The following is a 25,425-nucleotide window of genomic DNA, read 5'->3' on the forward strand; positions in this document are numbered from 1 at the left end:
CGGTGTGACGAACGGCTAAACTTTCAGAAAATGATGACATGAGACAGATTACATAATATTACATTTTCTAAAAGCTACGTAGAAACTTACCCACAATATATAAACCGCCTGATTATACTCTGCATTGAACACATTGTTCTTTTAATTATTCTGATAGGCAATAAAACAAGGGTAGCTAGTGCCATTTATATTAAGAACAAATTTGCTATTTAATAAAGAAATTTTAAAATTAAGTGCTAAAAATCTAACTTTATCGTTACTTGTAATCAACTTTTACTGATGGAACTAATTACTGTCCTTGATAAAGTACAGAATGTGTTTTCCCTAATCTAAATTCTAATCACCATGTCACTCACAACAGACTTAGGGATGCTTCACTAACACAGTATTCACATGCAAAATACTCTAAATAGGCCAATTATGACTCTGCCCCTGTTCCCTGGTTAACCCGCTGAGAACTGGAAAATTTCACAAGGCAGTCACCACCTGAAACAAAGGGTCCTTGTTTTAAATTAAGACAGTCTTTTTGATTCCTAAATAGCTCAACAAAGTGGCATGTCTTCCAGTGAAAGCGGTTGGTCAAATATGACCCATAAGCTGGAAAATCAAAAATTCAAAGCTCTCCTAGCCACCACAATATAGCTAAATATCATAAAGAGAGCTGCTATGGTGGGAGCTGTGTGCCTACTGGCGAACAATATATAATGGGATAATCAGCCACTAGCATGCCCGTCTTCTCTGCTTCCAGCTTATGACTTTATCAAGGGATACGTGATGAACATTACTTTTAAAAAAATCAAAAAACTGAAAAAGAGATTCTCATAGTGAAAACGTAATACTGAACAATCAGCTCTTTTCTAACATCTCGGTTCCATCCACAAAGGAGGAAAATTAGATCCTTTGCCAGATAAAAACCTGATATCAGCATACTCAACTGCTGCATTTCTGGAACTTTCAGAAGATGGGAAAGTATTAATAATGGCAGGCATATTAATAATGGCAGGCTAAAGCACCAAGAACCAATTTGTCTACGAATTAGGGAACGTAGGGATATAACATCAAACATTTATTTTTATCGCCTTAGGCATTCAAAAATTAGAGGTTTTACCTGAAATTTCATTCTTGACAAATTCTTACGGACAAGTTTATATTTATCTAACCCATAATCCAAGAATATTTTTAATGTCTTCACCGATAAAGGTGTTACTATGTGAAGTTACTCTCCCACGACTAGGTAGATCTACCACTGAGTCTTCATTTTATTGGGAAAAGAGTTTGAAAATATTAATACATTATTGTTGTTGTTACTATTTTACAGTATGCTGGGCCTCTTGCATTCCAGGTAAATGGTTTACCATTAAGCTACATCACTCAATACCCATAGAAGCAACATCATTCATTACCCATGGAATAAGACTAGCTTGGTACTTATCAATTTCATAGACACTGTATTGGCAGCCATTGCTCTTACTTTTTCTTTTCTCTTTTTTTTCAAAATGATATAAAATCCTCAGTAAAGGGATGACCAAATATTCTGAAATATTCTCTTCTCTTTTCAATGGGCCTAATCATTGGCTGATTCCTATTGGTCCTGGTAGCAAAGATTTCACTCCCAGAAAAGGAAATCCATGTAGTAGGCCAACATAAAAACAAACAAGCTAGCTGCCCTGGGTTTTAGGAGCATTCACCACAGAGTTGTGAAAAACAGATTATGATATCAGCTAAATGACTAGGGCTGACCTGCTTGTTGTCGATTTCAAAGAAAATCTTCCTCTGGGCCAGTCAAAAGCAAATCAGCTTTCGGTTCTTCTACAAAGCCACATGAACTAAGTGGACTGACAGCAGCAAAAGGCACAGAGCACTTCCAAATAGAGGTTCCTGATAATCTCTCACCCACAAAATAAGAAAAAGAAAAAAGCACATTCCTGCTTCTTTCTTTTAGACATGTTTGTTCCTTTTTTTTCCCCCCACTCGGACAATGGACTCATTCTTCTAAAGGGACAAAAATAAACATTTCCTCAAACTTAAAGGGGCACTAATCACCCCCACAGGGAAAAGGAAGATAAAAATATATGCGCTCTTATTGGAGAGTCTACTTGTGAAATGAACAATGACTATTTACTATTGTTTGGCCTTTATGTCACATGCTCCAGCCTCTACCGTAATGGGAAAGATTCAAAATAATTTTCACTGCTGAAACACTTGGGTACGTGAATGTTTAAAAGTCAATGGCATTTGATTAAGGCAAATTAAATAAACAGTACACATAAAAGATAAGGCATTCATCTGTTTATAAAATAAGTATGTATAGCTTTGAAAACAAATTTATATTTCATGGCTGTTAAGTTTAAAAGCTAAATCTACTTTCAAAATGGGTAAATGCATTCTTGCCTTTGATAGGATTAGAAAAGTTTAAGGGTCCTGTTTTTATTTTGCTTTTTTTTTTTTTTTTAACATTGTGCTACCTTATGTTCTGTGGTTATTCTGGGCCCACAGCAGTTAGCTGCCCCCGTCAATCAGGAAACACTGGAAGCAAGATGTGGTGTTTCATATAGCTAACCTGTAAATCTTAAAGCCATGCTTGTGAATCTGTTTAACTGTCCACATGTGATGAGACAAGGCCTTCCCCTTAATCCCATCCAAAGGCAAACAATTTGAAGCCTTAAAAAACACACCAATTTTGCTCACTAAATGACTGGAGAGTAACACCCACTGCAGCCCACTCACCAGCAAAGAGCCATGCCTGGCACAGCCATTCAGACACCGAAGTCAAGATTCTGAGATGCTCGAGGAAACCACACTGTTGCCTGTATCCTAGCAGGTCTGAACATGAAGATGGGTAACATCATCTCAGCCCTGCCCTTACTCCACTTGGGGCTGAGTGTGTGCCTTCACTCCTTGATCAACTACTAAGCTTGGTTTATGCAACTAAGGATGTAACCACGAATTACACTTGGGAAACAGAGAAGTGGCTTCTATCTCAAATTAGATTTATAACTGAATGGCAATCAAAAAATCAAAGAAACTGCTCGAAGCTTAAATTATCAATTTTTTTTTCCTTGTTAAACTAAAATCATCTTGTTCCAAACGACTGTCCCAGTTCAGTCAGGACTTTTAAAAGTAAGGGGGCGGGGGAGTGGTTCATCTCTAAAAAGGAAGATTATATTTACCCTTAATTATAGATATAGAGGAGATCAGAGAGCTCTGCGCACTGCCTTTGGACATATGTTTAATTTATCTAAGAGGTGAGTGGCCTTGAATTTCAGAGGTGGGTCCTCAGAAAGCAGAAAGAGAAGCCGGGGTTCGGACATCTCCGAGAGGGGAAATGTGCCCCCGGTTTTCAGGCTTTCTCTGCCTTTGCGTCACTACCATTACCTTGTGATCTGCTATCAGACACAACATCTCAGGGTGGGGGATGTTGCAGAGCAGAGAAAAGCAGTCTCGGATGAAACCAGATTAAGCTCCCTTTCTGAACTTTTGCCAAATGCGTGTGAGTCTAATTCATGTTTGGGTATTCTGGCACTCACACAGCTGCGCGTCCATTCTTTCCTCGCAGACCCGAGTGATGTATAGTGTCTTTGTATGGAGAACTGACTCCACAAAAGCAGGGATTTGTTATTTTAAAATGGAAATAAAATTCAGCCCGGCTATAAAACTTATGAATGTGGGATATCTGTATAGGTGCCTAATAGACTTTGCAGCGTTAGGTGCAAACTAGACGTCGAGAGAAATTACAAAGTAGATGTGCTTAATACACTTGATCACAGCCGAGGACACATCTCCATGGCTAATTCTGCACAGAATTAGGTTTCCAAAGACACTGCTGAACAAGATTCTTAATAGCCATGGGGAAGTTTTTGCAATTCCCTATTGAATAGTTGCTGCTGAATTTGCCATTTCGACCACAGAAGGGCCATTGCTGACTTACTTAGTAGCAGGAGGAGGCCGTAATTTTGCTGCTGTCCGCACTTACTCGGCAACCTAGAATATATCTTGCACCAAAGGGCAATGAAAAACACAGTAATTCCACCTGTCCACTTTTGAACTTCAAAGCTTACAACTGAAGGTCAGACCTCGGACGGTCTTTATCCCTGGTCCCTGAAGGTCCAGAAAAACTATGTTACAGCACAGTTTCATTTCTATTCTGGACTTAGTTTCTGTAAAAGAGGACTTGGGGGAAGAAAAAGTAGAAAGATGGAATGGCAGAGATAACCAGGGTCTTAGATGGTTGCTGTGTGACAGAGAAATACAAATTATTGAGACTGTCATTCAGCAAATAGTCTCCTTTAAGAAATTTCAGACATTTTCAAAAATAATAATTTATATTAAATTATGTAATAAATGTATATTATATTCCACAGAAACTCAGAAATAAAGCTCAAGCCAGGCCTGGTGGGTCAGTTGTGCAGTCCCAGGTATTTGGGAAGCTGAAGTAGGAGGACTGCAAATGCAGGGCCAGCCTGGGCTACAGAGTGAGCTCAGGTTCAAGTGAGGGGCAACTTAGCAAGATCCTATCGCAAAATAAAAAATAAAGAAGGAAGCAGAAAGGGAAAAAAGGAAAGAAAGGAAGGGACAGAGGGAAGGAGAGACTGAAGGAGAGAAGGAGGAAAAGAGGGGGGAGGGAAGGAGGAAGGTAGGGAGGGTTCACACAAAGTAAGAAGGAGAACCAGTGAGTTCTGCATACACCCCAAGCTCAGAGGAACCCAGACTGCTGGAATACAACTGCTCTCTCCTTCTCTATAGAGGGGGACTAATAAATGCTTTACCAGAGTTACTGGGAGTGCAAGAAACAACATATGCAAAATGTCTAGCAGAAATGGTGCCCAACAAATATTTCAACTTCATCCCTATGTCCTTCAAGCTAGTCCTGTTAAAACCCATTGACTATTACTTAAAAGAGTCCTCTGAAGCTGAGATGATTATTAGATCCTCTACTCCACTTTCAGATAAAAAAATAAAAACAAAAGAAAAACACACTGTGCTAATAATTTTGAAACATCACTATAAAGAGCTGAAAGGGTTAAAGATGGGAGTCTACAAATCAGCAACAGCTTAGTGGCCTTGGGCCACACTGGCAAGAAGATAGGGACTTCCCCATATTTAATAAAGAAATTGCCCAATAATCTCAGAATTTGAGGGTTAGTGGCCACTTTCCTCAAAATGCCACAAGGATTTCTTTCAGTAACTCACTGGATTTTATTTTTCAAACAGAGAAGTAATTTGTTGCTAACTCAACTAAATAGAAGATAAAAATGGTTTAAAGTCAATCTGCCAGTTGTACCAAAATAAAAAATGTCTGACGTGGGGTAGAACTCCGCACATCGTACAAAGTAGAAGTCAAACTCTAACTTACTGTGTCGGACACTGACAGATGATTACAAGGGTGAAGCAATTATGGATTCTCTCTTTTCAAAACCAAGTATGGACAATTAGTGACTGGGCATTTAATATTTGACACTTAAATTTTTTTATATTCTTCTCCCATAACATGGAAAAAACAAACAAACAAGCTTCACAGTTTAGGTTGGGAATTTGTGTAACTCCAAAAGAATTCAGTAACCCTGAGCAAAATTATTTATTTCAACAGTGATTGGATTTTACAAGACAGTTCAAAATTCAAATATATTGTTTTTCCTTGTAAAGAAAAACACCTTACATTTAAATGCTATAGTGTGATACAAATGTTGCTATGGTAACTGTAACTTAATGTATAATGTGGTCAAGTAAAAATTCATGCATTTTTTAATGGAAATTACAACCGCCCAAGGACTGATGAGATTTATACATCCACCTATTTGACTTCTTCTCAAATTAAAAAGCAACAACAACAAAAAATTATTTCTTGTGTACACTAAAGTGAGAAGGTTTTTCTGTGGTTCATGAAAATGCATTCTAGAAGCACAGGTCACCTATTATATATTAAAAAAGGATTAATTTAGTTGTTGTGTAGTGCAAGTTCGGGTGGTGGGGGTGAGGCATCAAAGCAACTTGAATAAAGAAAATTAAGCTTAAAAATCCTTATAAAAACTATACAGAATTTAAGAAAAGCACTTTCTTGTCAATTAAGACTCCTCCTCAGAATGGTTCATGAAGATTGTATAATTTATAATTTGAGAGATAGTCACTCAATAGGCCCTGTCAGCATACAGGGGGAATTAGCATCACACAGACACGGCCCTGATAAACAAGCTGAGAGAGCCTCACATGTTGCTATTTAGGTAAAATGAAAGAGTCAGCCTTTATCATACTGAATGGGGAGAGTTCTAATGCAAGGTTATTGCAAATGTTTGCCTCTTTAGGCAAAGATATAGAAAATCCATGTTTATGGGACTAGCCTCTCTGGGAACAGGGGACAGGGTTCCTTCATGAAATTATCAGGGTGCTCAATTATAGCCTAGTGGCCAACTCTGCAGGCAACCACTGAGGCAGAGTGTGACTGCAAACAGTGTGACAAGCTCGCATCACTACATGAGAAAACTAAGATTGTCCAGCACAGTAGTAGATGTCTAACACAATCTCAAATCACCCTGGAATTCCTTCCTTCCAAATAACCCTAACTACACATGGCCTCCCGCTCTGTGTGTATTAACTCTTTGCCTTCCAATATTTCCTCTTTCCTAAACGTGGGGCATGGAGGCCAAGCTTGTTATCTGCTTATCAGAGCAGGAAATGACTTGGGTATTCAGTTGTTGACTCTTCATCTATAGTGCTGAGCATGGGTTTGTAATAGAGCAAGTGCTCCCCAAACAATGAAGGAAATGCGAAACGGTTTTATTGGTCAACTCAAGGAGAGAGAGAGAGAGAGAGAGAGAGAGAGAGAGAGAGAGAGAGAGAGAGAGGAAGGGAGGGAGGGAGGGAGGGAGGGAGAGAGAGAGAGAGAGAGAGAGAGAGAGAGAGAGAGAATACAGATCTATCCCTCTAGTAACTCCTACTGATGATGATGCTAATAATAATAACCACAGCCAGAGACAAGTACAGATCCTTTAGATACTAACATGGCAGACAGTGCAGTCTCCAGTGTACAGATGGGGACATTGAGAGTGGCTATGTGTCCTGATCAATACCACATGGCAAGCAAGTAGTGGGGCCAATTAGACTTGACATTGACACATATACTCGTCATTTATGCCCCATCTTTTCTGTGCTCTATCTGTTCCAAGCCCTTCCGTGTTAGCTGGCAGTATCGATTATTGTTAGGCAATCCTGACTTTGAAAGCATGTCTCTTCTTACTGCACAAGGGTCATCTAACCCAGTGGAATCCAGCAGGGCTATATGTGAGTGCCACTTGACCCTGGAGAACCTGGGTATGTAATCCTAGTGGGTGTTCGGTTTTTTGGTATGATATGGTAGTATGAGCACAGTCACTATGAGACTCACTTAGACAACATAAAACCCTTCGAAACTTGATGTCTGTGATTTCTCACTACTGACATGTGGCCCCTCAAGGCAGAAAGTGAGCTCCCTTGCTTTGGGGTGATGCTCTTGTACTCTGTAAAGATTTGTCACTTGTATTGGTTTAATAAAAGGCTGATTGGCCAGTAGCCAGGAAGGAAGTATAGGTGGAGCAACCAGACTAGGAGAATTCTGGGAAGAGGAAGTGCTCAGTCTGAAGTCACCAGTCAGATGCAGAAAAAGCAAGATGAAAATGCCTCATTAATAAAAGATTCCAAGCCATGTGCCTAACATAGACAAGAATTATGGGTTAATTTAAGTTGTAAGAGCTAGTTAATAATAATCCTGAGCTAAGAGGCCAGCCAGTTTATAATTAATACAAGACTCTGTGTGTTCTGTTGGGACTTAACAGCTGCGGGACTGGGCAGGAGAGAAACTTCCATCTACACTCCCTCGTCTCTGTGATCTTCGCATCTTGCACAGTGGATGCTAGTACTTAGTATGCCTGCAGTAAAGGTCAACTGGTTTAGCTAACTGATTACCCAGGGAATGTGCTTCCAGAATGTCAACCATTATTGTTAGGAGCACAACTCTCTATTCCTATGTCAGTGGACACACCGCCTCTATACTTCCATTTGCACTGTCCTCTCTCCTAAGATTTTGTTCCTCCTATATCAGATGAGCCTTATTCAAAAGCTAAATGCAGTCCCTAATCTACAAAAGTCTAACTACATCTCTTCTACAAGTCCACTTAAACATAGGGGATGAATCGGAGTTGGTAGTGTATATGTATGCTTTACAATTCACATATGCTTGCTGACTTTTATTTTTACACCTGATGTGTTTAATGAAAATGGATACATTTCCTCAGGCAGATATGGTTGTTGGATGGTCCATCATTCACCAAAGGACCAGGTTCTTGAGAGCTAGGCAGCAGGAGAAAAGCAGGTATCACCTAGGTGGACACCTACAGCAGAACAGACACAGGAGAGAGGAACACAGACAACAAGGCTAAGGCAGGGTTTGTGAAGACTTGTTTTGTCTTATTTTTTTAAACAGAGTCTCTTTACATAGCCTTGTCTATCCTAGAACTCACTACATAGTCTAGGCTGGCCATGGCCTTGAATTCACAGAAATCTTCCTGCCTCTACCTTTCAAGTATTGGGATTAAAGTCATGTGCCACCACACCAGGCTTGTGGAGACTTTTAAGAGGATGGTTACTCTGCAGAACACAGCATCCAGAGGAGTCTGGGAGAATTTAAACTAGCTAGTGAAGAAACTGTTCTTCTTAGGTTTCTCCAACATCTTAGAAATCTAGACTTTAGGTTCTACTTTCTTGATTACTAAAATCAAGTTGGTTTCGGCAGAAGAACAGCCAGGGCAATAGACACAGCACTGAGAAGACGTGCCTCTGCTCTACGCCAGCTACTGCGATGGGCTAGGAGGAAACAGAACACTTACGTGAAAACCTCGGCTAAAGATGGCCCAAGCATGGTGAGTTGGTGTGTTCCCCGCTTCTGTGGCTTAGGTTTACTGGAATTGAGCCCTCCCCTCAAAGGACTGGTCTTCCCACTCTACATTAGATAACCCACTCCAAAATACCTCTGGAGATGAGAATCAAACATCATCTTATTGGGAATTCTAGGGACTCTAGGGGAAGAGAACACCCTACCCTGGGCCCTAGTGCCGTCCCCTTATTACAATGCCTTGGGATTACAGGCAGATGTAGGGGACACTTTTCAATCAGGGAGATGTTATTCTAAATGATGGCAGCCATACCAAGAGCAGCAAATATCCACACAGAACTCACTGCAGTTCAAGTTCCATTGGTTGCAGTAACCCACTTAATTATCACAATCCCTTGAGGGGAGAATTGTATTAATCCCACTCAACAGATGAGGTGGCCCAAGTTAGAAGGAAGCTAACTACCTACCTAAGAGAACTTGAAAACTATCTGAAAACCAATGAACAACCAAACGGTGTCATTTCACTGACAGTAATTACATTGCTTAGTTTCATGCGGCTCCTGGTAATATCACATCTGAAAACGTTAACAGTTACCTCATGCTCATTCTTCAATCACAGGATCAAGAGCCTCCCCTACCCCTGCCCCTTCTCCACTCTCTATTCAGTGCTGAGGACCTATTTGCAGCAATGCACTCAATTCACGTGTTCTGTGCCCCGATGCCCCTCCCTACAAAAATGACATAAAAAACTCACGGATCCCAGGAGAGATTTGTTTAGTAAAATAGCTGGTGATCCATTATTTTATTTCCCGAGCTCAGATGTACAACTTTCTAAGCAGCCTTAGCTTCATAAAAAAGATGATACAGAAACAACCAACGACCAGAAAACTTGACAAAGTTAGAAGGAGATGGAGATTTTAAAGGGTTCTTAAAGGAGCTATGGAGCATTTGTATGTATAAATAAATATTCCTTTTCTCTCCCCAAGGATGTAGGACAGGTATATTTTTATTATGTGCTCACATAATACCTCATTATAAATATATTTAGATATTGAGCATGTGGCAGGAACATGCCAAAGTAGTTCACCAGCCAGTTGAACAAAATCCCTGAAAGAAGTCTGCAGAACATGCACTTCCAGAAGGCAGAATTTTGTGTATCGATTTTTAAAAGAAACAAACACTTGGATTTTTTTCCCACAAAACCCTTCCCAGAAAAGGACCTGCACACAAGTAATCTGCTGACCCGGAGTTGAATTCAGCCTGAAAGTAAACCTGACCAACTTCAAACACAGAAAAAGAGGTCAGAAGGGGGCTGGAAAAAGTAGACTCTAGCCCACCACCAGAGCATGCTTTTAATCCCAGCACCAGAGAGGCAGAGACAGATGGATTTCTGTGAGTTCGAGGCCAGTCTGGTCTACAGAGCGAGTGCAAGGACAGCCAGAGAAACAACGGCAACACAGAGAAACCCTGCCTTGAAAAACAAAATAAATAAGCAAATAAAAACAAAAGAACGGAGACTCTAAAATATTCTGAAGTGTATCTGGAATACTAATGATTACCTAGATGCATTCACATGCACACAGGCACACATGCAAAAACACACACACACACAAGGACACACTACCTGATACCACTTATTTACTTTCTTTGCAGTACAAGAGATTAAACCTAAGGCCTTGTGCATGCAAGACAAACTCCACTAAAGACATACGACAAGCTTTTTATTTTATTTTACATTTTAAGGCAGGATGTCATTTGCCCAGGCTAGCCTTGAGCTCTTTAATCCCAAGCAGGTATTAAACTTGCAATCCACCTGCCTCAAACTCCAACGTAGCTGAGAATACAGGTCTGTGCTACTGGGCTCCACTTACTCCATTTTAAAACATAAAAGCTAAATGTTCACATTAGTTTTCCATATATGCATTATTACCTCATTTACAGTATATGGATGTGTGTTAGGAATAGAATCGACAGATAGACTTTTGCCTTCATAAGTCTATATAAAGGGGTCAGATACCCCGAAACTGGAGTTTTGGACAGTTGTGAGCTGTCATGTGGGTGCTGGGAATTGAACCCGGGACCTCCGGAAGCACAGCCAGTGCTCTTAACCACTGAGTCCTCTCTCTGTCCCCTGATTATTTATAATTTTTAAGCTGATTATATATTCATTTGTTAATAAAAAGGTCCACAGTCCCTTTTCCTTACTTCTAATATCCATGGAGCTCAGATAACTGCAGTTTTATGATAAAACATGACCCGATAGGAAGACATGGTCACAAGATTCGTTACAGACGTTAACATCGAAACAATTCTTAGAAACTACCTAAAACGTGCTGGGGTGGGGTATACAGTACACGCTATATGTATGTATACCATTAACCTCCCCCAATACAAGCACTTCTTAAAATCTAAAAGACCTACGATCCAATAGCTCTAAATAAGGCAGTGAGACTAGGAAAGTTCTCTTTTCCTTCAAATACTAAGCAGGCCCAGTACTGCTCAATTTCTGAGATCAGAGGAGATCAGGACCACCCAGGGTAGCATGGCCTCAAACAAACACCTCCTTCTACATTGTGCTTGTGGCGGGGGTTAAAGTGGATGCCACAACAGTTATCTTTTAATTGTTTTGAAAATACTGTCAGCAACACTCCTCATAACTTGCTCAAGATAACTGCACAGATTTGAACTGGTATGTTCATCTACACCTAGTTCTCCAACATAGACACAGCTGGCCCTCTGTGTCTGCGTTGTCCATTCACCGGAGAATCTTTGCATTCAGGATTACTACTCATGTCTTTTTACACACTTGGGTGTTTTGATTTTTAAAGCCACTTAAATGGGTAATTTTTACTGCTACTTGAAGGAAGTTCTATGTACTCAAAAGGCAAAATGGGTCAACCATCCGCATTTCACTCATGTGGTACAAGGCAGAGACCCGCCTCCACCAGAACGCACTGAGCTTTGTGCTGGGTGGAGTTGGTTTCCCATCTGAAGCCTAGATTTTCTATGGCATTGCAGATTGCAGCTGTAAAACCGTCAGGGCAACTGGGGCAGACCAACTGCTACACTGTATCCTCATATATGCGTGTGTTAGTATGTGGGTATGTATGAGTTTGCTTATTGTTATAAGGCTCCAATAAACACACACAAATCTCGCTGCCATCCCTCCCGTAGCGAACACACACACGATTTGCAACCTACTCTTTGACCTGAACGGGCAATAAAGGGTGAAGGAGCTGAGGAGATCAGGGCGCCTAAAGGGACTCACACAGTTCGATCAAGATCCAGGCTTCAATTTGGTGGAACCTCCACTACTGTTCCTGAAAGCAATACCCGTGTGTTTAAGGAGCGGGCAACACATGCAGTCATTTCTTCAGTATGCTCAAGATCATGTTCTAGGTGTCAAGGATCAAACACAGCTCAAGGAACAATTCATTTACGGGTATACAAGAAAAAAAGGCACAAATAAGTACATTGATGGAGTTTAATCACTTCTGGGGAGGTAAGGCAGGTAGGTCTGAGAGGTATCAGGCATATTTGAGGACAAGACTAAATACAAAATCCACGGAGAAGCGGTAAGAACCTGTAAACGGTAGGAGATAGTCACACCTATTTTCAGGACCGAATGCCATTATATTGACCCACTCTCCAGTGAAATCATCGAAATGGCGGGAGATGATGGGGAGGGTCTGTGATGGAGGGATGCTCTAGACAGCACAGAAATTACCCGAAGAGTCTAGATACCGTGAAAATTAAAGGGCAGATTCTGTTTGTATCTGGCAGCAAAACAAGGTACTGGGAGTGGGAAGGAGGGAGCAAGGGGAGCAAGGCAAGAACTATCCAGTTATACTATAATTCTAGTACTCAGGAGGCGAAGGCCCGAAAAACCAAGAGTTCACAGATAGCTGAAGCTACATCAGTGAGAAATCATTTATAAAAATTTTTTTAAAAAGAAGGAAAAGGAGAAAACACAGGAAGCTGTGCTGTTGTAGGCTTAGCTTTGAAAACAACGGCCCTTTGTGTGCTGTTTAAGTTTCCTTCCTTCCCTTTCCTTTTTATTTTATTTTTTTTATTATTATTTTTTCCTTCTGTCAGGAAGAGGGAATCACAGTTTTGGAATTGCCTCCATCAGATAGGCCTTTGGGCATGTCTGTGGGGGCATTTTCTTGATTAAATGGAAGATTGATGTGGGGAGGCCCAGCTCATGTGGGCGGTGCCACCCCTGGGTAGGTGGTCCTGGGCGGTATAAGGAAACAGGGGGAGAAAAGCCAGGGGAGCAAGCCAGTAGGCAGCTTTCCTCCGTGGCCTCGAGCTCCCGCCTGGGTTTACCATAATGCTGGAGTGAACCTGTAAGATGAAACAAACCCTTTCAGCCTCACGTTGGTCGCTGTCAGTGTTTATCACTATGACAGAAACAGGGCAGGAAGTAAAAACCAAGGAAATCTTAAGCCTGTTGATTCCTCTCAGTTCATAGGAAACGTGGAGAATATATGCTAAAAGGCTGGGAGGAAGAAAGAGATCAATCAAAACCACAAAATCAGACAAGATCATAAACAGTGAAGTAGGGAAAGCTGCGGATTTTCAAAAGGCCAAAGGTAGACAATACCCACGGGCAGCATTCAGTCCAACCACACCAGCAACAAAAGCCATTTGTTTTCTGTGGCTGTTTTGTTTTTTTGTTTTTTTTTTTCTAGTTTGGGATGTTTTGTTTTGTTTTTCTGTGACAAGGTTTTGCTGTGGAGCTCGGACTAACCTTGAACTCATAACCTTCTCACCTCTGCCTTGCAGATGGTAGGATATCAGGTGAGAGCCACTATGTCCAGAGACAAAAGACATTTGCCAGGGGAAAGGTCCAGGGTGCTGAGGAAGGATTGCTGAGAGTCCCAGCAGGTTCCACAATGATACTGTGGTTATGTTAAGCCGGGAGGGTCGGGGGGAGATGCTATTTATTTATAGAATCTATAGCCAGAGATGCTGTGTTTATATATCAAATGATATGCAACCTACAATAAAGCACTTGGAAAACATCAAACGGCTAAGATGGTTCTAAGGCAGACGGGGCAAAGGCTTCAGTGTCTGTTGAAACGGAAAGGTAGAGACATGGTTTTACACTTTACAGTACCCTGAATTACTGTTGCATCTGAAATTTTCCGCGATCAAAAGATTCAGAGATGAACAAATCTGTAAAACCGGCTCTAGCATTTTCAGCCGCAGAAGGCTATTGAAGTTCAGAGTGCATGTTCAACGCCGGCTGTGCAGCTCAAGGCTTCCGGGTCCCCCAAGAATTATATCCTGTTCCATTCTCTGCAGAACAGAATTTTTAAAACTGGCATAAAGACGAGGTCTTTAGACACCCTAGACTAAAGGTCAAACAGATGGTCAGGGAAGGAATGAGAAGTCCCCTCTGATCTAGGGCCCCATTGCATAAAGCCCCTTTGCCCTGTCCTACAATGCTCCCTTGCTTCGCAAGCCAAAGTCAAAAATGGTTGAGGATGAGAACAGAGTAAATGACACGTAAACTCTCCCAGGAGAGCACACATGCCCTACAGGCACACAGGGAGAGCAGGGCGTGTCCCTGTCAGTCTGTACTGACTACACACCTGTACAGGTGCTCACCAGGAAATCCAGGAATACTGAAATACTCTAATTTTGGAGCATTAGCTTAAAAAAATGGGGGGGGTGCACAAACATCAGCAGCTGGATTTTTTTTTAAACTGACATAAATAAAAATGTATTCATTAAATGTTTATGAAAGTCAAAATTCAGCCGCTTGCTAAACTGGGTTATTTGGCTACTGCTCAAACATCAGCCTGTCAATCTGTGGGAGAGGAGAGCTGTGTGCTTTTAGCTTGCAATTAAAAAGAGAACATCAAAGGTCTCGTGTGCATCCTGCAATGGATCAAAGAGAGGTTGCTGTCTCCGCCCCTAGCTCCTGTCTCATCCTAGCGACGCTTTGGAGAGGAAAAGGGGCTTGAAAAACAGGGTGCCCCATGACTCAAGGACATACTCCTCCACACAAGCACATGCTAGACTCCCCAATCCCAGAGTTAGGTGAGGACAAGCAATGGAACCACAAAACTGAAAACAGGTTCCATGGGCTGCCTATCAAGTGTCCAGTGCAAAACCAGCCATTGGATCAGTAGCATTTTCCCTGACAGAAACAGACTGGGGTAATGGGTATAGGTAAAGTGCTTGCTGCACAAGCATAAGGGTCTGCATTCCATCTCCAGTACCCAACCAGAACTCCAGGCATGCTGGTGTGTGCTTACACATCCCAGCTCTGAGGAGGTATAGGCAGATGAATCTGGGGGCTTGCTGGTCAGTCAGGCTCACCTGAACAGTGAGTCCCAGGTCAATAAAAGACTTTGTCTCCAAAAATATAAGGCAGATGACTCCTGAGAAATGAGATCAGAAATTGATCTCTGGTCTCCATACACATGCACACATATATGAATATGTACCACCACAAACACATGCACATGCATGTACACACACAGGAGACAAAGGCATCCCCACAGATGATCATAAAGTCTGTCAGTTTTCAGAAAAAGGACTGGCTCAAGGTGTAGGAGTCAGACGGGACGTTCACTGAAGGCCTGTTGCAAAGTAGGACATAATGAACACAAAACAAAAGGAAAGGGGCAAAAATATATAGTTAGACAAACAGTATTTACAAATAATTTGAAATGCTTTGCTATATGCTATAGATGAATAGGGGTTCACTTTCTTATGACCTTTGCATCAAACTGAACAGCATGACAATCCTTGGCCTGGTTGAAAATGTAATGCCTAACAACCCCATAGACAGCACTGAGTTCATCCTGTATTGGGGACCAGCTCTTCAGGCCTTACTGATGTTTCCAGAGAAATTTACTCCAGTTCTGCTCTGGACACTTGATGTTCCTGAGTCCTTCTGCCAGAAGGTACATAGTCACACCTTCTTTGGTTTTGATAAAAGGACTCAAAAGGGAAAAGAAGTTATGAAGGAAAGAAAGAGTTTGAAAAGAGAGATTAAAATATTCACAATGAGGCAGCAAAGGGTTATTAAAGCAGAGTTTTGCCTCCTGGAGAAATTGGGAACCAAAAAACCAGGTTTTAATGACTATCTGTATCATACGCTCATTTGGTTTGTCTATATTCCTCAAGTTATAGCACCTATCACATTGGACCGGGTAATGCAAATCTAAAGTTGAGCGCTGTACAGAATAAGCCACCATGAAAAACAAACATAAAATATGGAAAATGAGAGGTATGAAATATATGTAAGATAAAGACTACAGAAAGAAAATATTGAAAACATTTAGGTTGACAGCCAATTCAAAGTGAAAGAAATGAAATTGTTACACTGATGATAAAAAGTAAACTCTGCAAATTTCTTTTGTTTTTACAACTTTTAATGATTTATTGTATATCTTTGAGATATATTTAATGACTAGGTACTTGAGAAGCAGAGGCAGGCAGCTCTCTATGAGTTCAAGGCCAGCATGGTCTATACAGTGTATTTTAGGCCAAAAAGGCTGCATATTGATACCTTGTCTCAAAACAAATGAACAAATACAGACATATGGCAGATAGATAAATTCACGAATGATTATCCTCAGAAGTTCAAACCCAATTGACAGATAATAAGTAAGATAATGTTTCAAACATAGTGGATAGACTATGCACTCTTTTCAATTAGGTATGGATAATGTTCTCTAAAATAACAAATGTATTAAAACGAAAACACACTGTACTACTACTGTGACAAATGTTTTACCACAACTGAAAATATTCTCTATTAATAACTCTTGTGCCATACAGAAGTTTGAAAATACTATTTGGAAGTATATAGACGGGCAAGAAACATGGCTCGACCAGGAAAAGGCACTTGTGCACGGACTGATGATAATCCACATTTCATGGCCAGGACCCATATGGTGAAAGGAGAGAAGTCCTACTTGCAAGCTCTCTCCTAACTTCCAAATGCACGCATCCAAGCACACATACATGTAGACAAGCAAACAAATAAAAACATATTGTGAAAAGATACAGAGATTAACAACAAGGGTAGCTGGTAAGGAAGGTTTGGGGGGTATTGCCAAAGCAATATCAAATGAAAAAATAGCTTTGTTAAATAGAGAGAATGTGTACATTACATATATTAGTATATTTAAAAATAAAACTAAATGAATTAGACATGCAATATAAAAAACTAAGGAAAGGGTATAATATACTAAAGATAAATATAAAGAATTAATGGGATTTTAAAAAGAACTTAAAATGTAGATTACCAATAACATCAAAAAAAAGTCCAAACAAAATAGATAAAACTATGGCAAGTATGAAACAAGGAAAAACTCAAAAAGAGAAATGCATTAATAGTATGCAAAATATATCTATATCAGTCTTAGACATAGGCTAGGAATCGTTACTATAAGTGAGCACTATGCATAATTTTGTGTAGATAATTATAAGGCTCCAAAATGGGTATTTTGCAGAAAGATACAGATTTAGTCTAAACACACAAATTAATCCCAAGAAGTGATGATCCTAGGAAGTTGTTCTAACCTACAAGAAGCAGACAGGCAGGAAACAAGCCCATGACGAATCACTGGACGGACGTGCTCAAGCCAGCAAAGGGGAAGCATGGTGTCCATTCCATTTGTTCTAGCTATGTGTCACAGACTTCAAAAGGGCAGCATCAAAATAACACAGAAAAATACTACGTGTGACAATGGCATCGGTATCTGCCCATGACTTTCTTCCCTAGCTCCTCCCAGAAATTCTCAAAGGAACAAATGACAACGAAAACAAACAAAATCCCGAAGCTTGAAAGCCAATGTAGTAATATCTACAAGACCAACACACAGAAAAATAATGATTTTCCTCTATATTGGCTCACTAATTAAAAACAAAATGGAAAACAATTCTGTTTAGAAAAAAATAACATAAAACACCTGAGAATAAAATTAACAAGAACATAAAAGTGAGTCTTTACTGAGGCCCAAAGGGAACTTGTGTTTTGTTTTGTTTTTCAAGACAGGATTTCTCTGTGTAACAGTCCTGGCTGTCCTGGAACTCACTCTGTAGACCAGGCTGGCCTCTAACTCACAGAGATCCACTTGCCTTTGCCTCTCAAATGCTAGGATGTAGGGTGTACCACCACCACCTGGCCTCAAAGAAACACTTTATACAGTCAGTTTTCACAGTCTGGGGAGGTATTTTTCTCAAGCACTATAATGAAAGATTTTTTTTCCAAATTAATCTATAAGGCATTTATCTCAAGCACTCAATGCCTAAGTTTGTGTACTTCTCAGAAAGTATTTTCACAAGAAATTTTAAAAATTGTATATGTGAACATGTGTGTACAAGTTTATGTGTGCATGTGTGTTCATATGTATGCGAATGTAAGAGGTCAACACATGTATCTTCTTCAATTATTCTCCACCTTATTTTTTGGGACAGGGTCTCTTGTTGAACCTGGAACTCACCTACTTGGCTAAGTCAGCTACCCAGCAAGATCTAGAGATCTTCCTGCCTGGTTCTTTTACCTGTATTTACAGAACTGAACTCAGGTCCTCGTTCTTGAGCGACACGTATTTTACCAATTGAGCCATCATCTCTGTAGCCACACATAGTATTTTCTATAAACTAAGGGAAAAATAGGATTTAGTGTTATTGTGGTTCTTTGGAGGCTTGGGGAAAGGCGTGGCCATACCACTGCAAGGGTTGGCCATACCACTGTACTGGGATACTTCTGTCAGTGGACTGGAATTCAGACTCAATTTCAGCTCAACTCCTTTGCACACAAAGCCAATTGCTTTCCTTCCTTTCCATCTGGAACCTAAGCTTCTGTTGCAGAGGTATCATGACTAAACTGTAGTTGTCCCAAAAGCTCTTCCGCTACTGCTCCCCTCTCTCGTGATGACATCTCATGCCGCACTCCAGACTTCACCCTACCCTGCCCCTGTCACGTGGCACAAGTGTCACAACTCACCCTCTTGTGCACATTCTTTGATGGTGGTGGACAAGCCACCCTCCAGAACCTCACTATGCTTTCTGACCTCAAAGACGCCACACAGACTTCCTCGTTAAAATACATAACCTAAGTTTCTTACAGATGCTAGAGAAATCAGTCATTCGAATTGCCATTTCATGGTTAGCTTTTGTTTGAGGTTTTTATTAAAGGACTCATTTGCTCTATTAGAGTGACCAGCAAGAAGTCTAGAGCGAATCTCGGGCTGGCGCCAAACTCTAGGCGTTAGGCACCTATGAAATGGAAAGTCATGTGATCCAACCTTCTCATCCGTTCTTCATAATGGTGTGACTTCTCACAGAAGTTTGACTGACCCAAAGCTCATTTGTTGAGACAGACAAGATGGCAATATAGAAGGAGTGAGAAGCAAGTGGGTTAAACCCCTATTATTTGAGTTTAGATAAAAAGAGAGAGAGAGAGAGAGAGAGAGAGAGAGAGAGAGAGAAACAGGGTTCAATGTCAGCTCTCACTTCAATAAGAACACAGGATCATCGCACACACACCCTATTAAGTCTTAAATAGGCATCCATAGGGGCTATTTTCAAACCCTCCATGTAGGTAATGGGCTTATTTCTTCATAATGCGATATGATCACTCGTTCTGTTACTATCAGAAAAATATAAAGTCAAGCATAGGCATGAATATGTTAAAGGGTTATGTTTACATTTATCTGATAAAAATAGTGATTTGAGCATGTCCATAAAGTTGTCAAAGAGGGTAGGAAGGCCCCCAAATCTCTGTTCAGGCCAATATAGCTCCCCAGGAAAGGTCTTTAATCCCCAACTGTTAAAACTATCCAGGGCGGGGGGTGGGACCCAATAATGTCCTTTGAAGGAGAAACCTCATTTTCCATGTGACACTGGATAGTCATATAAACGAGCCAGTCGGGGTCCCTATTGATTCAACCAAGGGCAATCCCATACTACATTGGATAGGTATTGTTTTATGAAACTCTCACCAGGACTTTGTGGCAGGATGCCCAATCCTGGCCACCACTAGCCACTGAGTAGCTCCAGAAAGCTATTTTGTTTCTTCCTTTTATTCCACCTTATAAAAAAGAAGACTAACTTTTTACAATGTATAGTAATGTGACTGTGTTACTTTCATTTAATGTATTAAGAGGAATGTGTTGCTTTTAAAATGTTTTCTTTTAATATGCTATATTCTTTTCATATTTTCTTTTAATATGAAATTGGGCTTTGAAAACTCCAGAAAGTTCATTTTCTCAGCTTGAATGTATAGAGACAAATTAATGCTGAAAGCATTATGAGCTAGACCAAAATGAAGTTTCAGCAAAAATACTTGATCTGTAGGCTTTGTAACAGTGAACTATTCAGTTATAGGTCACCGCTGTCCACATAAACTCAATGGCATGTTTCAGCTAGCTATCTAGCTGTTAGTTTCACAGTAACAGTCAAAGCTTATTGGATATACTCCACGACTTAGCATACGCCTGTGTCTTTCATTCATGATATTTTTAAAATTTTCATAAAACCTCCCCTAAAAATATATATATATATATTATTACTCAAGACGGTGATAACATACTATTTTGAGAACTCTGGTAAATGTCCTCGATGATTAAACTGCTTAATCTTTGCAAAATTCTACATATACAGGAGAGCTGCTAATACCAACAAACATTGCACACACAGAAGGCTGAGGCTCAGAAAGCATGTGTCACAAGCTTGGCGTGGTGGGGCTGGGGGCTACCTGAAAGGCCACACGCATCTCCTCAGCCAGTGCATGCTTTTTGCCTGACCTTTATACAAATGTGGGGCAGACAAGAGAGAAGTGTGGCTTATCTAGCATACGCAAAGGCCTCTGTCTTCACGCACAAAACACAGAAATCTCTACTATCGATTATCAAATTTTGAAAAGTGTTTTTGCTCAGAAGAAGATTTAAGCCTGTAGTACACATGTTAGCACCGAAACAAAGGTATAAAAAGGAAACTTGGTAACGGGGTGTAGTGGCACACATTTCAAATGTGTATGCAATGGACAAAAACAGAAGATTAGATCTCACAGGCCAACTGTATGCTGACAAATAAATACTTAAATTTCAAAATATTTTAACCAATATTTAATAATAATTTTTTATGTTGTGAGCATGTAATAGAGTCTTAGTCTGTGCACATTAAAGTGTGTACAGTTTTGTTTTCAAGAAAACCGTAAACTCAAAACTCACTCTGTAAAAGTGACAAGGCTGAAATCTGGAGAAAGGGTTCAGACATCACTCAACCTCTGCTGCACCTATAGGTGGGCAGACAGTGTTGACAGTAAGCCGGCCAGCAGCGGGATCCGCAACCTCTGAGCTTACTGCTTGCCATTCTTCACAGACTTAGCCAGCAAAAAGAAAAGAAACTCATGTTACCACTGTAGCATGAAGTGCAGTCCACAATAAACCATAAGGGGCAAGGCTGGCTCCTGGGGACTCTAACAGCATAAGGTGGGGAAGGTATGGAGCGTGCAGGAACCCTGAGCAAAGGGAGCCAACCCTGTGCTCGGTTCCAAGTGTGCAGCTCGTGGACGGAAAGAAGGAGGCACAGAACAGGTGCTTCGTGTTCATCCTGTTTTCACTACTTTGAACTGCTTGTTTACTCCACATGGAGTTCAATGCTAAAGATGCTGAAAACGAGCGTCAGGCTACACGGGTTCTAACTGGACACACGTAAACCCAGAGGACCCCCGACTTAACTAGCCCACCTCTGTTTATTCCTGCATGACATGAAGAGCTGGGCGAGATGATCTCTAAGTATTAACAAACTCTTTTTTAAAAAATGTAAACACCAAGCGACTCACTGACAACACTGAGTAATGACTGATTAGGAAGGAAAAGTTTCCGTTCAGAAAGTGGCAAAGGTCTCTGTCTTTAAACAAAGATATCTTGCACTTCTGACTCAGTGAAACACAAATAATTCTAAGAAAATGATACAAGCCTGGCAGTGAAACTCACAGCCTCGGTTCTAGAACATTCCCCTCACACTTATCAGCACAACTCTTTCCCTGCAATGAGCATCCTAGGAAGGCGAGCTGCATGAGCATCATCTTCCTGCTACAATTCGGATCTTTCAACAAGATTAAAAGGGCCATGCATGGCTGTAGTGAGCCCCCGCCCCCACCCCAAGTCTGCGCTTCGCTGGCCTTTTCTCTGTTAGGACAGAACATCTTATTTACTCGCGTCAAAATTGTATTTCATCAACCCAAAAGGCCACTGAAATGTAAGGTGAATCGTCCTTACCTATTTATCACCAAGACAAGGAAAGTTGCCAATTAAATTGGCACCTCATATATTTCTGAGGTGCTGAAAGGCAAAAGCAACCCTTCAGGATCTACTGGACATGACCACATACAGCTTGGGTGCCTGGCTTTCTTGTTACTCTAGACAAGAGCAATGCCAGCTGCTGAGTCACAAGCCCTGCTTAAGCCAATCATCTCTCTCTACTCTGACCACAGCCATTAACCACTGAGAAAAAGAAACATCATTTATACTACAATAAATTAAGAAAAAGATCACAGATTAAATGCATAGCTCTCCACTGTTTTTTAGTATTTATGTTTCTTTTAAAGGCAGCATTTCTGTCACTTGTGTGGTATTCTGGGAGTATATCCTGTGAATCACGGTTAAAGGTTACTCCTAGTCCTCATTATCTATGACACAGACGCTCACAGTACTTGGAGCGAACAGGGATCCCATAAGTCACTGTACTGGTAAGCTCTGGTGCACTTAGCACAAACTGGTATCGCTCAGAAGAGGGAAGCTGAAATGAGAATTCCTCTATCAGACTGGCCTATATGCAAATCTGGGCTGCACTTTCTTAATTAATGAGTGATGGGAGACTGAGGCCCCGCCCCTGTGGGTGGTGCCACTCATTGGGCAGGAGGTCCTGGATTGTATAAGAAAGCGGGCTGGGCAAGCCACGGAGAGCAGGCCCATCTGCAGCATTACTTCATGATTCCCCACCCTGCTCAGCATGGGTTCTCCCGATCAGCACACAGTGATGGACGGTGATCTGCGCAAGTGTCAGCCAAACAAACCCTTTCCTTCCCAAGTCATTTTTGGTCATGATGTCTATCATGGCAAAGGACAGCAAACTAGAACAGTGACCCAGCTAAGCCTTTGAGGGTTCAGAAATAGAGCCTTCATAAAGTGCTCCTTAAGTCAGCTCACATGAGAATCGCACCTGAACCCACCCTAGGAGCTGACTGGGTCTAAACACTGTCCTCAAGTAGTGCACAGAAACCTAGATGCAACAACCTAGAAAACACATCTTTCCTGTCTCATGTAGTTTCAAGTTTATCTTTCTCCACAACTAGCCCCAAACAAGATCCTATCTATGTAATATTAGAGTACACGATCCAAAAAAGTCACTCAGAATTTCTCAGATCTTCTGTGTTTGCTCAAGTTCAATGACAAGATTTGTTAAATTGTGAGTAACTAATAAGGACTATGAGAAACAGAAATAGAACAAAATTAATGTACCTGATATTAAATGCAATAAAATATTTTCCTCCCATTATACTCAAGATGGTACTCAATCATTTTCCAATGAAGGAAATCTCTGCGGTCTACAGGCACAGGTGACTCACCCCAAAGCAAGCTGCTCCTCTATGTTGAATAAATGCTAGTAGATGTTTGAAGGAATTCACTTCATTCAAAGCTTCTCTGACAAAGCAGAAATTTCAGTAGTCAAATTCCTGAGCTGAGATTTGTACAGTGATTTTGCCTATTTCCCTATCATAAAATCCAGCCTGATAGCTGCTGTCTCTGGTTTACAGGCCAATGTCCTAAGGAGAAGGTTTATGTTACTCCAAGTTTGTAAGACATCCTGTGAAATTCACAGACTGAAAACTCAGAGAGGTACTAGAATCTTCTCGCAAAAGGACAGTGTTGGATCTGGGTGGGAATGAAAATAAAAATAAACAAATCACAAATAAACAAAACCAACTCTCTTCCCAAAACATGCACATGCTAAGCATCATTATTATTACCCACACTGGATCTGTCATTAGACCTTCAAAAATGGTGATGTGAGCCCAGGATACAGATCCTGCCAGGCTTCTGTGCAATGCCCCATACAATACGAGGCTAACCCATTCCATCACTTTGTTCATTTCGATCAACAGACACCCCTGACCAATCACTACTAAGAAACTGTACAATGACCCTGACTCATCCTGATACAGGATGTCTGTCTTCCTCCACCAGAACATGAAGATGCTAGTCATCTTCAAAAGGGGTTCACTTTACCAGTATACCCCTGAAGAAATGGTCAGTGGGTTAATATTCCTTTCAGAGGTTGTCTGCCACTCTGTTCCGAGTCTGTGGGCTGGCAGGCAGGGCTCTCCTTTCAGAGCTTCAAGAGCTCTGCAGATGTCTGCTGTGTTCAGTCAAACTGAAAAGGAGAAAAGATGGCCTCTGACAAAGGACAGCTGTCAATCAGATGGCGTGCTCACACTTGGTAGTCCAATGAGCAGTGACGGAGGTGACAAGTGTTTGGCTAATCAGCATGCCATGAAATCACATGCCTTCCCAGGGCTCACACCAACACGTGAGGTGACAGCATGTGCCGATTTCCAGCGCGCGGGCTCCCTCCCTGCCCTCTCTCCTGGCCGCTCAGTCTCTGCACGGTGTGTTAGCGCTCTTAGAAAGGCCAAAGCCAATGGAATATTGCTAGAAACAAATCTCGGGCCGGAAGAAACAGAAGGGAAAAGCTGTCACTGCCAAAGCAGCCACACAGAGACTATAAGTGACACAGTCATCTATTCAGAGCTGCTCCACATTGACACTGAGGGAGGATTTATTAGCTACAGACAGCTAGAGATGTTACTAGAAAATCAGATCCAAAGTCACAGGCTACCTCACTGCCGCCTCCCCCAGACACCCTCCATCTTGACATTCCCCATTCTTGCCACCAGGGGGCACTTTGGGGCTACTTCCTGGTTGAGCGGGCTGAAGATTGGCCTTTCCAGTTATAAACACTGGAAGGGTGCTTTGGGATGGAGTGAGATCAGGAAACTGGACTAAGGGAAGAAGGCCAGCAAGCTGCACAGAAAAAAGTGAAATCTCAAGATCTCATATTTGCTTTCTTCAGTAGTGAGTTTTCACTTATACTCCCAAGATTACTTGAAATTTGACTTGGTAGGAGGGCACACATCTGCAACCCAGCACTGATGAGGTGAGGGAGGAAGGTCACAAGTTCAAGGTCAGCCTGCATACTTTTACAATGATGACAGAATATCCTATCTGTTCTCCCCAGTGGATTCTAAATAAGCCAAAGAAAGGAAGCAGAGGAAACAGGAAGAAAAACAGGGGAAGGGATAGCTGCAGACAAAGTTGAATATGTGGCTGTCTACTTACAGTTCGGGAGCCTAAACAAAAGAATGTCTACAGGGCCAAAGCCATGGAGGGCAAAGACATCTGACCAACACTGCATGTTGCCTAGGCTTCAGAAAGGACACATGGCCACTGCCACCCAGTATACCACTGTAAGACAAAGCCAGCCTTTCTCTGAGGAAAATTTAAGAAACTATTCAGTCTCACAAG

The 25,425-nt window shown here is 41.2% G+C and overlaps 1 protein-coding gene across 15 annotated transcripts in view; it reads right to left on the reverse strand.

Annotated features, from left to right (window-relative positions):
* The window catches only part of Tcf4 (transcription factor 4), a 343,415-nt gene that overhangs the window by 125,220 nt on the left and 192,770 nt on the right, over positions 1-25,425 (reverse strand). The gene's annotated exons all lie outside the window — the stretch shown is intronic.

This window comes from Myodes glareolus, chromosome 13 (assembly GCF_982192425.1).
Source record: "Myodes glareolus chromosome 13, mMyoGla1.1, whole genome shotgun sequence".
Classification (NCBI taxonomy): Eukaryota; Metazoa; Chordata; class Mammalia; order Rodentia; family Cricetidae; genus Myodes; species Myodes glareolus.